We start from the raw sequence: 20,125 nt of genomic DNA, 5'->3' as shown, positions 1-20,125 counted from the left end.
GCACTCACCTGCACTGCACTCACCTGCACTGCACTCACCTGCACTGCACTGCACTCACCTGCACTGCACTCACCTGCACTGCACGCACTGCACTCACCTGCACTGCACGCACTGCACTCACCTGCACTGCACTCACCTGCACTGCACTGCACTCACCTGTACTGCACTCACCTGCACTGCACTGCACTCACCTGCACTGCACTACACTCACCTGCACTGCACTGCACTGCACTCACCTGCACTACACTCACCTGCACTGCGCTGCACTGCACTCACCTGCACTGCACACACCTGCACTGCACTCACCTGCACTGCACACACCTGCACTGCACTGCACACACCTGCACTGCACTCACCTGCACTGCACTGCACTCACCTGCACTGCACTGCACTCGCCTACACTGCACTCACCTGCACTGCACTGCACTCACCTGCACTGCACTGCACTCACCTGCACTGCACTGCACTGCACTGCACTCACCTGCACTGCACTGCACTCACCTGCACTGCACTCACCTGCACTGCGCTCACCTGCACTGACCTGCACTGCACTCACCTGCACTGCACTGCACTCACCTGCACTGCACTCACCTGCATTGCACTCACCTGCACTGCACTCACCTGCACTGCACTCACATGCACTGCACTCACTTGCACTGCACTCACCTGCACTCCACTGCACTCACCTGCACTGCACTGCACTCACCTGCACTGCACTGCACTCACCTGCACTGCACTCACCTGCACTGCACTGACCTGCACTGCACTGCACTCACCTGCACTGCACTCACCTGCACTGCACTCACCTGCACTGACCTGCACTGCACTCACCTGCACTGCACTGCACTCACCTGCACTGCACTCACCTGCACTACACTGCACTGCACTCACCTGCACTGCACTGCACTCACCTGCACTGCACTCACCTGCACTGCACTCACCTGCACTGCACTGCACTCACCTGCACTGCACTCACCTGCACTGCACTCACCTGCACTGACCTGCACTGCACTCACCTGCACTGCACTGTACTCACCTGCACTGCACTCACCTGCACTGCACTCACCTGCACTGCACTCACCTGCACTGCACTCACCTGCACTGCACTCACCTGCACTCCACTGCACTGCACTGCACTGCACTCCACTGCACTGACCTGCACTGCACTGACCTGCACTGCACTGCACTCACCTGCACTGCACTCACCTGCACTGCACTCACCTGCACTGCACTCACCTGCACTGCACTGCACTCACCTGCACTGCACTCACCTGTACTGCACTGCACTCACCTGCACTGCACTCACCTGCACTGCACTCACCTGCACTGCACTCACCTGCACTGACCTGCACTGCACTCACCTGCACTGCACTGCACTCACCTGCACTGCACTCACCTGCACTGCACTGCACTCACCTGCACTGCACTCACCTGCACTGCACTGCACTGCACTCACCTGCACTGCACTGCACTCACCTGCACTGCACTCACCTGCACTGCACTGACCTGCACTGCACTGTACTCACCTGCACTGCACTCACCTGCACTGCACTCACCTGCACTGCACTCACCTGCACTGACCTGCACTGCACTCACCTGCACTGCACTGCACTCACCTGCACTGCACTCACCTGCACTGCACTCACCTGCACTGCACTCACCTGCACTGCACTCACCTGCACTCCACTGCACTGCACTGCACTCCACTGCACTGCACTGCACTCACCTGCACTGCACTCACCTGCACTGCACTGACCTGCACTGCACTGCACTCACCTGCACTGCACTCACCTGCACTGCACTCACCTGCACTGCACTCACCTGCACTGCACTGCACTCACCTGCCCTGCACTGCATGCCTGCACTGCACTCGCCTGCACTGCACTCACCTGCACTGCACTCACCTGCACTGCACTCCACTCACCTGCACTGCACTCCACTCACCTGCACTGCACTGCACTCACCTGCACTGCACTCATCTGCACTGCACTCACCTGCACTGACCTGCACTGCACTCACCTGCACTGCACTGCACTCACCTGCACTGCACTCACCTGCACTGCACTCACCTGCACTGCACTCACCTGCACTGCACTCACCTGCACTCCACTGCACTGCACTCACCTGCACTCCACTGCACTGCACTCCACTCCACTGCACTGCACTCCACTGCACTCACCTGCACTGCACTGCACTCACCTGCACTGCACTCCACTCACCTGCACTGCACTCCACTCACCTGCACTGCACTCCACTCACCTGCACTGCACTGCACATACCTGCACTGCACTCTGCACTCACTACTCTGCACTCACTACTCTGCACTCACTACTCTGCACTCACTACTCTGCACTCACTACTCTGCACTCACTACTCTGCACTCTGCCCTCACTACTCACTACTCTGCACTCACTACTCACTACTCACTACTCACTACTCACTACTCTGCACTCACTACTCTGCACTCACTACTCACTACTCTGCACTCACTACTCTGCACTCACTACTCTGCACTCTGCACTCACTACTCTGCACTCACTACTCTGCACTCACTACTCTGCACTCACTACTCTGCACTCTGCACTCACTACTCTGCGCACTCACTACTCTGCGCACTCACTACTCTGCGCACTCACTACTCTGCACTCACTACTCTGCACTCACTACTCTGCACTCACTACTCTGCACTCACTACTCTGCACTCACTACTCTGCACTCACTACTCTGCACTCACTACTCTGCACTCTGCACTCACTACTTTGCACTCTGCCCTCACTACTCACTACTCTGCACTCACTACTCACTACTCACTACTCACTACTCTGCACTCACTACTCTGCACTCACTACTCACTACTCTGCACTCACTACTCACTACTCTGCACTCACTACTCTGCACTCACTACTCTGCACTCACTACTCTGCACTCACTACTCTGCACTCACTACTCTGCACTCTGCACTCACTACTCTGCACTCTGCACTCACTACTCTGCACTCACTACTCTGCACTCTGCACTCACTACTCTGCACTCACTACTCTGCACTCACTACTCTGCACTCACTACTCTGCACTCTGCACTCACTACTCTGCACTCACTACTCACTACTCTGCACTCACTACTCACTACTCTGCACTCACTACTCTGCACTCACTACTCTGCACTCACTACTCTGCACTCACTACTCTGCACTCACTACTCTGCACTCTGCACTCACTACTCTGCACTCTGCACTCACTACTCTGCACTCTGCACTCACTACTCTGCACTCACTACTCTGCACTCTGCACTCACTACTCTGCACTCACTACTCTGCACTCACTACTCTTCACTCACTACTCTGCACTCACTACTCTGCACTCTGCACTCACTACTCTGCACTCTGCACTCACTACTCTGCACTCACTACTCTGCACTCTGCACTCACTACTCTGCGCACTCACTACTCTGCGCACTCACTACTCTGCGCACTCACTACTCTGCGCACTCACTACTCACTACTCTGCACTCACTACTCTGCACTCACTACTCTGCACTCACTACTCTGCACTCTGCACTCACTACTCTGCACTCACTACTCTGCACTCACTACTCTGCACTCACTACTCTGCACACTACTCTGCACTCTGCACTCACTACTCTGCACTCTGCACTCACTACTCTGCACTCACTACTCTGCACTCTGCACTCACTACTCTGCACTCAGCACTCACTACTCTGCACTCACTACTATGCACTCACTACTCTGCACTCACTACTCTGCACTCACTACTCTGCGCACTCACTACTCTGCGCACTCACTACTCTGCGCACTCACTACTCTGCACTCACTACTCTGCACTCACTACTCTGCACTCACTACTCTGCACTCACTACTCTGCACTCACTACTCTGCACTCACTACTCTGCACTCTGCACTCACTACTCTGCACTCTGCCCTCACTACTCACTACTCTGCACTCACTACTCACTACTCACTACTCACTACTCTGCACTCACTACTCTGCACTCACTACTCACTACTCTGCACTCACTACTCACTACTCTGCACTCACTACTCTGCACTCACTACTCTGCACTCACTACTCTGCACTCACTACTCTGCACTCTGCACTCACTACTCTGCACTCTGCACTCACTACTCTGCACTCACTACTCTGCACTCTGCACTCACTACTCTGCACTCACTACTCTGCACTCACTACTCTGCACTCTGCACTCACTACTCTGCACTCACTACTCACTACTCTGCACTCACTACTCACTACTCTGCACTCACTACTCTGCACTCACTACTCTGCACTCACTACTCTGCACTCACTACTCTGCACTCACTACTCTGCACTCTGCACTCACTACTCTGCACTCTGCACTCACTACTCTGCACTCACTACTCTGCACTCACTACTCTTCACTCACTACTCTGCACTCACTACTCTGCACTCTGCACTCACTACTCTGCACTCTGCACTCACTACTCTGCACTCACTACTCTGCACTCTGCACTCACTACTCTGCGCACTCACTACTCTGCGCACTCACTACTCTGCGCACTCACTACTCACTACTCTGCACTCACTACTCTGCACTCACTACTCTGCACTCACTACTCTGCACTCACTACTCTGCACTCTGCACTCACTACTCTGCACTCACTACTCTGCACTCACTACTCTGCACTCACTACTCTGCACACTACTCTGCACTCTGCACTCACTACTCTGCACTCTGCACTCACTACTCTGCACTCACTACTCTGCACTCTGCACTCACTACTCTGCACTCAGCACTCACTACTCTGCACTCACTACTATGCACTCACTACTCTGCACTCACTACTCTGCACTCACTACTCTGCGCACTCACTACTCTGCGCACTCACTACTCTGCGCACTCACTCCTCTGCGCACTCACTCCTCTGCGCACTCACTCCTCTGCGCACTCACTCCTCTGCGCACTCACTCCTCTGCACCCACTCACTCTGCCCACTCACTCTGCCCACTCACACTCTGCCCACTCACACTCTGCACTCACACTCTGCACTCACACTCTGCACTCACACTCTGCACTCACTACTCTGCACTCACTACTCTGCACTCACTACTCTGCACTCACACTCTGCACTCACTACTCTGCACTCTGCACACTCACTCTGCACTGTGCACACCACTGATATCATGGAATCTTCCACCACACTTTCTAAAACTCTATAGTCCGAAGCATAATAGGCACAGAACCAAAAGAAGGGTAGACATTGCTTAAAATAATCTTATTGTATTTATGAGAAGCAAAAGCGAGACTGTGAAATGTGCTGAATATCAGTTTGTTACGAATCAACAGAGTGGAGTTAGAGAACCAAGAAATAGTAATTTAGAATCCGGGTTAGAAGGAGTAGTAATCACAAGCTGAGGATCAACGGGCGCGAAACAGCGTGGTGGGCGCGCAGGAGACGCAGCGTGAGCGTGCACATCAGCTGAAGATCGCCGGAGAAGACACTGAGCCTGCCTGCTGCCGTGACTGACCCGCTGCAGAGGGAAAGAGCCCGGTGAGTGGGGGTGGAGGGGGGCGGCAGAGAGGTAGTGGGCAGAGAGGGAGGGTGTGTGTGTGTGTGTGCCTGCGTGTGTCTGTCTGTGTGTGTCTGGTGTGTGCCTGCCTGCCTGCCTTTGTGTGTGCGCGTCCACAGACCCTGGTCGGCTCGTGCACCGCTCTGTACTCCCTTGCGAGCTTACTCGGCGACAATAGTTCTCGTTACCGAGACCTAAAAAGGGTCATGTCCGATTCGAGAGGAAAGGCAAATTACGTAAAAAAAGCATTTTAGTAATCAGCGGACATGCGGCGGTGAAAATCACCGTCCGACATGGCAGAGTCTTACTTCTGTATTGAAACGCTCCCGCTTCTTAACCTGTTTGGCTTCCCTGTGGCAAGGCTGGTAAGGGCTGGCTGCCGATCGGGTGATTTATTTAGAATCCCGCTTCCGTGTTGGCCGAATGCGTCATCACGTGTGACCTAAATAACTAGAAAGTGGGAACGCGCCGGTCAGTACATGATGGAACCTGCGAAGGTTTCTTACTTCCTGTGGACGTAACGTGTCATCTCCACCATGGGAACAATAAAACATTCATTGTAGGGAACATCACCCATTGCTTTCTTATATCACAATAGATCGGTACATTGAGCCTGCTAAAGTAACCAATGGCACCAAAAGCAGCACCCTGTAATGCTATATATAAATGAAAACATTAAATACGTAAATACATTATTAGGTGAGATGGCAGGCCCTCAGGAGAACAAATCTAAATTTTATTGAAGTCTCAATACTCTCACAGGTTGAGGGGACTTTCACCTCTGTATGCAGTCTTCTTTGGAAGGCATAGTGTGTTTACTGAAACCTCTGGAAGGCCTGGAAAGGGGGGGGGGGGGGCAAAGTTCGCAGTGTTTGTAGTCCCGAAATTGATCTGAAACGGGGAAGAAAGTGACTTGCTCACAGATGTCTGACCTTACATAGTGGAATGTGTCTGTGAGATGTACACCTGTTGGTGGGCGTCAGAGATTATGCCATGCACAAAAAGACTCCTTTCAAGTAGTGCCCGATAGGTGGCTCCCTGAGTGTGCTTTGTGATTGGGTGACTGGGAAATTTAGAGGGTATGTCAGTCATAACCAGCACCTAAAATAATTGTTATGTTGCATACAACTCTGGTCAAGCTGACAAATCACCTGGCCACATTCGGCCGATGGACATATATCCTTCAGCTTGAGCTACTCCCCGCCCTTTGTACTTCTGCATGGCCTTGATTTTGTATCTGGAACTGCCTCTCTATTGAGGGGCACACATGCCTACTGGGAACGGAGGAGGTAGAAAACACTTGTTTAAAGATAGCCTTTTGTCCAAGCACCGACACTGTCCACTCTATGGTCAGCGTGCCCATTGGCACCGAGAGAGCTGGGAATAGCTCCTCAAGGCCTCCTCCAGGCCCTTCTAAAAACATATCCTATCCATTGTTTCACAATGGAATAGCCCCCCAGGAACTGCCCCAAGGAAATGTCTTTTAGGGGAAGGGTGAATTCCGCTTAACTTTAAACTAACTTGTGAGGCTTTGGGACTTTTTCCGACAGCTGTTCGTCATACAGTGCTATGAGAAAGTCCTGGAAATCATTCATTGTGTCACAAGAAATCCCTGTGGAGGTGAACATCTGGAATGCTGTGGTGCTTTCTGATGAGATAAACTTTACTAAAGACAGGATTTTGAGTATTCAATGAGAATTCCTACTTGGACTGGTAACTCCAATGTGTTTGTTTATTTACAAACTCTTGGCCTGTTTATATTTTGGCCTTTTGCAATTATTATGCCATTTCGAAATGTTGGGTTGGATTTTAACAGAAACCGTGTGTCTTTGTTTATTCTATGGTTGATCTTTTTATACTTCCATTGCATTATTGTGGGATCGATTCCGCAATGTCGATTTTGCGGAAGCCCTTGCATTTGTCCCCCATGGATGCTGTGTTCATAATTAAGGTGCAAACTTAGAGGCCCATTACGGCGGCACCTTTATTATGCACCTTCCAAAATACCCTGCCGGACGGCCTTTTACCCCCTACCACATTAGCATGGAGGGGTACCGCGGCAGACAGAAAGACCGTCCTCCGCTTTTCAACGGTAGGCAATCGTGACGATTGCCTACCAGGCGGAAAAGACCTGGAATATGGTGGCAGTACCTGCATATTATGATGTTGGCAGTTTAATACCTTTCCATGGCAGAGACTCCGTCATGGAAAGGCATGCAGTGTTGTGCACAAGGTGGCAGGAACCGCGCAGTGCCTCTCATGTTGTGCATGCCAATGCACAACATGCATATATTGCATTGTGGCTGGTGCTGCTTACAGCACCGCCCGCCATGATGCAATATATGCGGGAGGCCATCGTGGCATCCTTATTGCCATGGCGGTACCGTCGCACCTCTGGCGGTTGGTCTTGTGTACCGTCCGCCCACCATCGTAATGGACCCCATAATGTTTATTGATCACCCAATGCTCTCCTTCTGTTTCATCCAACAGGAAAGTGGTCTGCATCATGACAAGATGGGAATGTCTGCACAGATTTGGCAGTGAGATATCATTGTTTCCAAAGGTTGCTGTTAGACCTGGCATCCTTGATGTGGTTTCCCTCAGAAATTTGCCTTCAGACCAGTTTTTGCTGACTTTGTTTTTGCTGGCTACAGGACTCTGGACTCGTGGCACTTTACTAATGCTGACCTGTGCTTAAGTGCAAGCGCTCTCCACTTAAAACTGGACAACATTTGCTTATCCGCAATTGGCATGTTTAATTTACTTTTAAGTCCCTAGTAATGTGCACCACAAGTGCAGGGGGCCTGTAAATTGAATACTGCTGGTGGGCCTGTAGCACTGATTGTGCCATTCTCTTACATGGCCCTTTCAACGTGTCTCAGGACTGCCATTGCAGAGCCTGTGTGTGCAATTTTAAGTTGCCACTTCGACCTGGAAAGTTAGCCCTCTTTCCAGCCTTTATTAATATATACGTCACCCATAAGGTAGGCCCAGGTCAGTCCAAGGGCAAGGAGCAGTGTATTTAATATACAGGACATGTACTTTTAGTTTTACATGTCCTGGTAGTGAAAAACTCCTCAATTTGTTTTTTACTACTGCAAGACCTATCCCTTCCTTGGGATAACATTGAGATTACTGTATAATGTCTTATAAGTGTGATTTTCAATTGGGGGGAGAATGAACCACCAAGTTTGGTGTCTCTGGAATCTCAATTTAAACTCACAATTTATGGTGTAGACAGATTTTAAATTGCAATTCTAACAATGCCACTTTTAAAAGTTGTACAAACTATACAAGGTTGGACCCATAGTCAGTAGGTCTAGGCCCCTCAAAACTTAAACACCACAAGAATTGCCAGTAATTACAAACATTCACAAATTCACTTCAATTTGTGGTCACATAACTGAATTACTGCAATCACCATTTATTTGTTCAATTTTTATTTTTTTTGTTTAGCACAATTAAAAACAATTTCTGATATTTTACATATTCAGGGCAAACATAATCAAAAACAATTTTTGGGGAAGTGCGTAGTCAATATAACCCATATATAACAAAACAATTAAATTTGACAACAATCCTAGAATTATTTTGCCCTGGTTCTGACTTTTTGTTGCCCTTAAGGAATTCAATATATATTTTATTACCTTGTATTACCGTTTGTGGCTCCTAACTAAATGAGCTATGACCAAACAGTGGGGTCTATTACGATGGCGGGCGGACAATGTCCGCACGCCACCGTAACAGTCAACAGGACCGACTGCAAGAAGTGTGGTGATCCCGCGGTTCCTATCAGGATGCGATTGCCACCATGGCGGTTGCATCCTGTATATTTAACATTTTGGAGGGCGGTGCTGTATTCAGCACCTGCCACAATGTTAAACAGGCATGTTGTGCAGTTGCATGCACAATGTGACAGGCACCGCGCGGTGCCTGCCACACTGTGCATGCAAATGCGGGGGGTACCACCCCCCATGTGCCCCCCACCACCCCCAACATCCTGGGGGCCCACAAAAGGCCCCCAATTGCGATCACCGCATGCCTTTCCGTTGTGACAACGCCGCCATGGAAAGGCTGTTTCCCGCCTGTATTATAATATACAGACACTGCCACCTTATCAGGCCACTTTTCCACCCGGTCACCTGTGCAAACCAGAGGGAAACTGGCGTACGGTCTTTCCGTCCGCCGGGGTCCCTCGCCGTCCTAATATGGCGGGGGTAAATGGGTGGCGGGTGCGGAATAATGTGGCGGTGGCGATACGCCCATCAATATATTAGACCCCAGTGTCTCTACGGGACTCAGAGAGAATTTATTACTCCTATAAAGATAATGTGTGACTTATGGGCCAACCACATTCTGATGGGCCATCCTGGGCAGGATGGGAGAGAGAATCTGACACTTACATGTAAATAGGCTGTGTACTATCCCCACACAAAGGGCTGCATACCCCTTTGTAGCGAGTCTAGAGACAGGGTAGGAAGAGTAGGGACTCTATGCACTTTCAAAGGCATCTCTTTGATGTCTCCCTCACTTCAATGGTACTACTGGTTATAAGTACTGGACCTCTGACACCACCACTTCAGTACACCTCTGAACCTGTGGATACTCTGCCAGGAAGAAGAACTTATGTTCTGATACAAGGACTGCCAATCTGCTGGACTACTCTAGTGGATTCCCGCTCTGCTGTGTTTACCAGCTACCTGCTGCCCTCTTGAATGGGAGAGAGAAGGAATGGACCTGCAGCTCTCTAACCCAAAACCAAGGTGACTCCAAGGGCTTGCTGGCTTGTCTCCTGTTTGCAGTCTCAGGGACATCAAAGACTTACAACTCACCCTGCTACAGCACCTGAACTCTGCCATCTTTGAGTCTTGATCAGCTGAGTGGTGCCAATCCAGTCCTGGGCCCTTGAAAGTGGGTAGAAAGAAGTGCTACTCCAGTAGAAAGTCACGCACCAATGTTGTTGCACCACTTAGACCTGGTGCACCTCCATCTATGTTGACACATCGCTACAAGGATCAAGTCCATCGCATCGTCGACTGCGCAGTGCATTGCCTCCATTCCTGGTTTATCTTTGACTATAGGCAGCTCAGAGCCGATGTATCACCCTCATTCGGTGGTTTGACAATGACGCATCGCCTCTTTGCTTCTTGTATCTCTGCTCTGACAACGACACATCGCTGCTTTCCTTCTCCCATCTTGACGTCGTTGATGATACAACTAAGGCACATTGCAGCATGCCATGGTTGGTCCCTGTATTCGACCTGCACTCCATCGCGGGCAGCCTAAAATTTTGGATTTTACCTGGTCTAGCATGACTGGATATCCCCAGTCTGTGCTTTATGCATTTAAGCACTAGATTTCAATGTATTCTTTAAAAATTCATACGTCCAGTTATACTTATTGAATTGATGTTTTAGTATTATTTTGTTCTTTAACTTAAGCTCTATGTTTCCAACCAGGTGTGGTATCTTTTTGTGGTATGTTTTCTCTGTTTTACTGTTGAAAGTGTTGCACAAATGCTTTACACATTGTCTCTTAAGTTAAGCTTGACTGCGCTGTGCCAAGATACCAGGGGGTGAATGCAAGTTAATTTGGGGTGGCTTTGTGACTTACCCTGACTAGGTTTGTAGTTCTTGCTTAGGCAGAGTGCAGGCCTCTGCAAACCAGAAACCCAATTTCTAACAGTTGCTTTATCATCCAGACAATGTTTGAAAAGTTTTGGGAAAACAACCATCTGGTCTGGGAATGTTTATTTGTAGAGAAAGAGGTGGGAGTGTGGGATTGTCCAAACATTGTGACAGTCTAATTTAATTGAAGCTTCTTTACTTTGCAGTTTTATTTTATTGATTGATTTGATTACATTAAGTTAGACATTAAACACACTCAATGCACCAGCCATTTTGTATATCCTGACCACCTTTGGATTCACTGTTTGTGCCTGTTATTTTGGAACTCTGCATGGTATTTCTTAATTGCTTTTTGGTTACCTATTATCACTCACGGAGTGTGTTTTTTCAATCCCCTTTCTTTACCCTCGTCACTCTCCTGGGCTTCATCCTGTATAGGTCAAGTATGGTGTTCTCACATTTCCACATCTCACAGGTGCACCTGCTCACCTTCAGAAGGCTCCTCAAGACCTGGTTCTTCAAGCAGTAGCAGCAACCCCCCCCCCCTCAAGCCTTGCGACCCTCACGGGTGAGTAGTGCGCTCTACAAATTCTGTGATTGATTGATTTAATCACCCTCACCCAGCATCTCCATCAAACATCCATCAAACCTTTCCATATCTTCTCAAATGTTTTGGAGCATACCCTGTCTCTATAAATCCGTAGATTCATGGTCTTGCAGCTCAATCACTGACATAATATTGATTACCAAAATATCCCCATACGCAAATATTGACACAAAAATATTGATAGCCAAAATATCGACATTCCATCTTTATAATGTAAATGCCCAAACTATAAAAAATATAGATGTAAAAAATATCGATGTGCAAAATATCAATGTTTATATATAAAAAATAATGTTAAATAAATTAAATAATAAATTTACCTTTAAAAAAATAATTTAGGGGTCGATTCCGATCTCGGTCGGTCAGCCCTCTTACGTTATGTCTGAACCGTACCAGGAGCGGGGCCGTCCGGGCGAGGAAGTACGATGCGGACAAGTGCCAAATTCCCGACCGACACGCACGCTCCGACTCCATCCACAATTTCCATCCGAGCCTGACCCGGAAACACTCACTTCGCGCCGCACGGCATCATAAACACAGCTACTTCTGGCCGGTCAAGTACGATGCGCAGTTCCTACATTACGGACGGGTCACCACGTACAGCACGTCACAACACCCGGAAGAGCTGCATATCAACTCCAATTCGTGCCATTAACCCATTCCACGGATTCGAAATGGAGCAGCTAGCAACGGATCGTGACGGAGCATGAATTCACTCACGCAGGTCATACCAGTCCTGTACATATATGACTGGATCAGGAACAGACGTGGACGGCGCAGACGGTAAGTCTGACACCCACCCTACAAACAGACCCATGGGGTCCACGCCCTATCTACCAGTACCACGCCTCCTCATGGAACCCATGGCCACCACTACTGCCACCCCACCCATAGGGGCATTTTACCTATCACTGATGCCACCCCACCCATATGTGTCATGTGCACTATCACTGATGCCACCCCACCCATATGTGTCATATGCACTATCACTAATGCCACCCCACCCACAGGGGCATGTTACCTATTACTGATGCCACCCCACCCATATGTGTCATGTGCACTATCACTGATGCCACCCCACCCATAGGGGCATGTTATCTATCACTGATGTCACCCCACCTATAGGGGCATGTTACCCATCACTGATGCCACCCCACCCATATGTGTCATGTTGCCCACCACTACTGATACCTCACCCATATGTATCTTGTTGCCTGTCACTGATGGCACCCCACCCGTATGTGTCATGTGCATGATCACTGATGCCACCCCCACCCTTAGGGGCATGTTACCTATCACTGATGCCAACCCACCCATATGTGTCATGTGCACTATCACTGATGACACCCCACCCATAGGGGCATGTTACCTATCACTGATGACACTTCACCCATAGGGGTATGTTGCCCATCACTACTGCCTCACCCACCCATAGGGGTCAGTGTGGCAGACAATATTGAAACCCCCACCCATAGGGAGGATGATACACCACACATCCATCACACATCAAGCACAGGTATGTCAGCCACATACATTTCACAACAACATCATGCCAACAGGGTGTAGTGCCTGACAAATAGCCCCAACAGTGAATTTGATTTATGACACACAATGTAACTACCATCACATGTGTGATCAACACCAGAGTGTGGGCTACACAAGTCAAGCTTTGAAATAGCACTGGGCAAATGATTTAAAAACCCCCATCAGTGTGTACATCCAATATAAGATGTGTGGACACAAACTGCAGCTAAAGTTGAACAGTGTGGCAAAGGGTGAAAATCCACCATCATCACAGTGACTTCAAGGTAAGTGTCATCATGGAAATAGCAGCACATGCCAAACAGTATGTATGATTCCTGGACATGTCAGCACAACACTTGTTCAGTCAACCATCATTTACCACCCAATGTAGGCACTGGTGACATGCGCATGGGTACAGTACTGCCCCTCAAGTCACCTGCACATAGACAATATATATGTCTACCAAGTTGCACAGAGGACACCGTTGACTTTACACCAATGATGACCACACCTACATGTACAGTGGAGATAGGACAACAGTCAGGGAAAGTGTCAAATTGTACATTTTGAATCACATCATATGTGCATGGGTGCAAGCCACAGATGTGGCCATGCCAGTGAAATGTTACCATCCCTGTGCTAAATTAGTTAATCATGACACACCCAGTCAGCTGCAAAGCATGACATGGATACCAACCTGAACAGGAAACATATCTTATGGTTCACATGGAGTACCCCACATCAACACCTCAGTAACAGACATTTGTAAATCCTGCATCACCACAGCAAGGTCAGGGTAAACAGCATCAACAATATGTACAGCTAAATCAAATGTACAAGGATAACAAAAATGCTTTAATCAGCTATGTGACATCTGAAAGGGAAATTCCAAAATGAAATTTAGTCCAATGTCCTTCCAAAAATACATAGTCCAATGAAGGTGTGAGTGACACCTGTCACCTGTTGCTTGCCTGCACTGATAAGGACTTGAGAAATCCACTCTCTGAGGGGCATACATGGGGCAGGCCAGGCACCGCAGGGACAGGATCAGGGCTCATCAGAAGGAGGTTGGGAAAGGGTGGTGGGTGCAGGAGAGTCGGTGGCAACTGCAGTGAAGGTGTCTGGCATGGTTTGTGTGGCCACAAATGTGGGTCACAACTCTGATGGGGTGGGTGCTGGAACCACTGCAGTGGGCAGGTCAGGTGTAGTGGACATGGTCCCCACTGCAGTGCCAATGTCAGACTTGGGTGGTTGTGGACTCCAATGCAGTGCCTAACCCCATGGGAGTGGAAAGGGGTGTAGGTGGAGTTGGCAGGACAGCTGGGGGGCCATGGACCCCACAGTAGTTGCAGTAACAGACAGACTGGTGGTGGTGTCAGTGGAAGAGCAAGTGGGAGTTCGGGAGGGCCTGAGCATTTTGGGTATGATGTATCTGTGGGTGGGGGAACCTGGGACAGGGAGTGGTGGGGATACATGTGGTGTGCTGACCTGGGGGATGGAGAAAGGAGACTGTGTAGAGGAGCTGGGGGGTTGGGGTGGGTGCTTGCTCTTCCGGGTATGGGGTGACTTGCTGGTGGGGGCCTCAGTCTGCCTGCTACTGGGGGAGGGTGTCCAGGTGTGAGGGGCACTCTTCTCTGTGTGTGGGGACTTCCTCTTCCTCCTGTAGTCTGGATCTGCTGGATCGGAGGGGAAGAGGCCTCGGTCACACAGGAAGAGCTTCTAAGGAGATGGGGTTGCAGGTGAGGCAAGGAAAGGGCTTTTGAAGGGAGAGGGATCTGAGAACTGCTGAGTGATTGTGGATGCGTGTGTGTGTGTGTTTGTGACCCATCCCCTATGTGTGTGGTATCAGTCCCCTGACTTTGCTTGCGTGCACGTTTTGACTTTAGTTTGGGTGATTGTGTGCTCTCTGTGTCTGTATGTTTGAGTGACCGTGCCGGTGTGTGTTTGCTGGGGACAGGTAGGGTGATAGGAGTTGTTGTTTGGGCAGAGGCTGAAGGGGTCAGGGACTACTGGAGGAGGGATACTGCTGCAGTCAGGGAGGAGGCCATGGACTGATTGGTCCTCTGTAGGGCAGACATGCCTGATGAGATGCCCTCCATGAACGACACTAGTTGTGTCAACAGACTGGTGTGTGCATGGAGGACACTCAGCATTGATGTCTACCCTACATGGATCTGTTTAAGCAGGTCCACGGACTCCACACTCAGGGCAGCAGGGGACACAGGGGCAGGGGGTGCGGTGCCTGGCAGGAAGGAGACATGCTCCCGAACACGGGAGCTGCCATAGACCTCTGGGATGGGAGCCGAGGGGAGGGCGGTGGCAGTGGTGCTGGTGGTGGCGGCAACAGCCTCACTATCTGTGCTTTGCTGGCTGCTGACACCGGCCCCCACAAGGGAGTCATCCTCTGAGCTGCTGTGGTCCTCAGCTGAGGTGGATGGGGCTGAGGACTCCTCGGTGTGGGTCCCCACACCCTCCTTGCCACTGGGTCCCTCTGACTCCTCAGTCGCTGGCCCAGGTTGGCTCTGAGGCTCCTCCTGTCCGTGGCGCTGGCTCCTGTGCCAGTGTATGTATCTGCATAAAAGTAGGAAAAGAAGGACCCCATTAGTCGCCTGCAGTGACTGCACACAACACTGTCAATACACCACATTACAGGTCATGCACTGGCATCCTTAGCTGATATTTGCTCAAAATGCACACACAGGTGTACATAGGGCAATAGCCAGTCTGAACATCAACCATGGCACCATATCCCTCCTGGACCTGTACCCATATGTCTGTTGCATGCTGGCTGATAATACCCCAAAGTGCACACATGCACCACAGACACACTTGTTGTACATGAAAATGACCATGTAGAAGTACATTACTATTGACATACATCACATCACATGCCAATCACTCAGTACAGGTGTATGGATAAATGTATGCCCAGACTCACATTTCACGATCTTGTGATGCCTAGCAGCACAACACACAATGATGTCCTTACGTCCTGAAAGTTAATGACACAATGGGGTGCATAGAGCACTTCTGACTCCAATGCAGGATCCCTCTTCTCAAGTCAATGCCCTGGCACATACATGCATGGTAAATCAGTCTTCACTGTCACATGTCATGGGGCAATGCATCCAAACAACATCAGTTCGCACTGCGTCACAGTCATAGGTCATGCCCATTCCAAACTCTGCAGCTGACAAGTGCACCAGTCTGTCCCCTGCCACACACTGTTCCTGGACTATGTTGAACCTTCATCACTCAAATATTACATATGAGTGACTGCAAACACAACTACCTGAATATGAGCACCTCACAGTCTGCTGCTAATGACACACAGCTGCGTGAAAGTCACTGTTGCATACACCATTGTGCACATTCAATTGACCACACCCCTGTATGTTGCACAGGTATCATCTCCATTGTCCAACTCAGATATCCTGCTGACACTAAAATCCTCAACACACCAGTTGTCACAAAACAGGAAGCCACACTACAATGATATTGTGCCTGACCAGGTAAACCTAAAACAGTGTATTGGCCTGGACAGTAGGCAGGTGTCTGGGCTAGTGTGACATACTTTCATACATAGTCCTGAGGACACTACATGGACTCACCTGCTGCATGGGCATGTTTTAAGAAACCCACACACATGTTGTGACCCAGACCAGCAATCAGAACACATATGAAAGGCACACACAGAACACATGTCAGAGACCAGGCATAGTGGAAAGAATAGACCCACCCACGATGCACACCTCAAAGTCCCAAATGCTGTGAGGAAGCATAGACAGCAGCAGCAGTGGATTCAGAAAAGTGGTCCTGTAGCATGTAGTGCAGGCAAGTGAGCTCCCTGAGGGCCTGCCAGCCTTAAATCAGTTTTGCAGAGGCAGATTCTTTGACATTGCCCCTTACTGATATGCCAGACATGGTTGCATTCTATGAATTTGTCCAATCCATGGAAATGTAAGACTCCTACACATCTTCTGCATCATTCAAAACGTTCACCTTCAGGACACCCTAGAATTGCAACATTGTTGTAGGCATTCAACTGAATTTCCAGCGCACGACTCGAACGATTTTTGAATTCGCGTCCGTCTCCATGACAGCCCATTGCCAATGAGTGCGCACAGCTCGGTAAACTGACTATACGACGTGAATTTTTTTAACCAAATGCATCCGTCTGGATACGATTCTATGGGCTTTGCGTGCGCACGTCTTGGTCCATGCGTGTACGACGCTTCTGCCTACAAGTCACCCGCGTCAGTTCAGATTGCAATCAATGGCTAAGCCATGCGCACGGCTCAGACCAGAACTGCACGATGTGTCACTGTAGAAGTCACCTACGTCGGGTAACATTGTTTACGCGTCCAACATGCATGGACCATTGGCATCAATGTGATCCGATGCAGGTGACTGTAATGCATATGCATCGTGCAGTCAATGGACAAGGTGTGAGCACTACTTGGTCCATGCATGTTCGGTGCATCTGCATACAAGTCACCCACGTTGGATCACATTGGTGTGACTTGCAGACGGTTTACACACAGATTTCATTCCCATGGCCACACCTTCAACACGACAGCATGTCCCACACTGCATCACATGGCATGTAAGGCTGCCTCACGTGTGTGTGTATGGAGGGCCAACATTTCTATTCTTGAGTGGCACTTAGGTCAAGCCACTCCCAGGCTAGGCAGGGGTTCATGGGGACAGATTATTTTTGGTGTGGTGCACCTCACAAATGTAATGTCCAAGTGTTGGCTTATGGGCATGAGTCATGGACACAGTGCCAGTTTAGAGATATGTATGACCTGTCACATACACCATGAGTATAGGGTTGCCTGTCATGTATGTCATAGCCAGACCCATTGCCACAATCATGATGTACCCACACAGTCTGTGTGCGTGTTGCGTCTCTGATGTTTGTGGTTCCATGTGCCCAATGTGAGATAGGGTCCACCATGTGCCTTGTGCATCCACATTTATGCTGTGTGTGTGTCTCAGGGACGTCCATGTATGGCCTGCAGGGACCACAGGGGCCATTAATTGTGGGACTCATGATTGGTTGTGGGATGTCCATGATACAACATGTCATTCCAGTGCACATGTGGCAATACAGGGACCATGGCTATCTCCCTGGCATGGAGTTGTGATGCCTGTGAAACATCAGTCCTCACTTGTCACTGTGTTGTGTGTTTTGAACGTGACAGCAGCCCATATGTACTGTGCCACAGCCCAATGATTTGCCATTGCACCCGAAGGAACTCATGTACACATGTGTCATTGATATGTGAGATAATGGACATGAAGGTGACATATGTGTCCATAACCAACAGCACACACTTCAGTTACTTGTGATGTATCATGTGATGTTTTGCAAGTTGAGTGCCACATGGGTAGCTGAAATTATAATGTTACATTACCCATCTCTGTACTGCAGGGGGCCAGCAATCCATAGACCGTTCCCTGACCGCGAGACCATGGTGGAATGCAACAGCATCCTACGTTACCGCTTCACCAGGAGTCTGATTGATGAGTAGGCGGAGCAGTTGGCGCACCATCTGCTATCTGGCCGCACATACCCGACAGCACTGACACCAAAGGTGAAGGTGATGGCAGCCCTGCACTTCTTTGCCACCCGTACCTTTCAACACACTGTGGCTAGTGTAGGTGGTAAGTCACAAACTATGTTCAGCCATGTGCTTCGAGATGTCTTGGAGGGGATGTTGATTCACCTAGACTCCTACTTCATGTTTCCTAGATAGGGTGAACTCGCAGGAATTAAGGATGCCTTTTATGGACTGGGGAGGATGCCAAACGTGATAGGCTCAATCGATGGCACACATGTGGCCCTGATACCACCACAGGCACAGGAACAGACATACCGCAACCGGAAACATTTCCACTCTATCAATGCTCTGGTGGTATGTCTGGCGGACATGGTGATTACACATGTGTTTTTACGTTTCCCTGGTTTGGCGCACCATGCGTACATCTTGAGGAGGAGTCGCATACCGTTGATGATGTCACAGATGCCAAACAAGTGTGCCTGGCTTGTTGGTGTGTACTGTTCACCATTGTGTGTGTTTTGCAATGTTGTCTCCAACCCCCTTACAATACTCACCTAATGTGCGATTCTTTGTATGTAGGTGACTCTGGATACCCCAACATGCGGTAGTTGCTGACACCCCTGAGGAACCCTGTGACAGCATCCGAGATGCGCTACGATGAGGCACATGGCAGAACCAGGCAAGGTATTGAGCGTACCTTTCGTCTCCTGAAAAGCCGCTTCCGCTGCCTGGACAAGACCGCAGGGGCCCTCCCATATGAGCCTGTTAAGGTGTGCACGATCATCATCGTCTGCTGCATGCTTCACAACATGGCTGTGCGGAAGAAGGTGCCTATTATCCTGGACGACAACGACCAACATCCACCACCTCTGGAGGATCCTGGCCTGGGCCATGAGGCCAGTGATGATGATGATGATGAGGGTGACGTCCGCACATAGCTTATCAACAACTTCTTCAGCTGAATGTGAGTTCACAGGGTTGTTATGTTAATGTGCTGAGTTAGCCTGTGATGTGTTTGTGAAGCTCAGTTGCTGTTTGAGTTTGTCCGTGTGGTACTTGACTGGATGCGTGCAGTGATGTGTCCTGTCAGATGGTCTCTAGTCTACAATGGTGTTGACATCCTAATTTGTTACTGTGTAGGTTTCTTGTGACATGTTTGTTGCATTTCCATCCTGTTCTGGTGTGCTCCTGACTATGTCTCATTTCTGTCCCTCCTAAGGTACTTTGGCAGTTGCT

This window comes from Lissotriton helveticus, chromosome 3_1 (assembly GCF_964261635.1).
Source record: "Lissotriton helveticus chromosome 3_1, aLisHel1.1, whole genome shotgun sequence".
NCBI classification, from domain to species: Eukaryota; Metazoa; Chordata; class Amphibia; order Caudata; family Salamandridae; genus Lissotriton; species Lissotriton helveticus.
The sequence above is the reverse complement of the archived record's forward strand: the minus strand, read 5'-3'. Positions refer to the sequence as shown.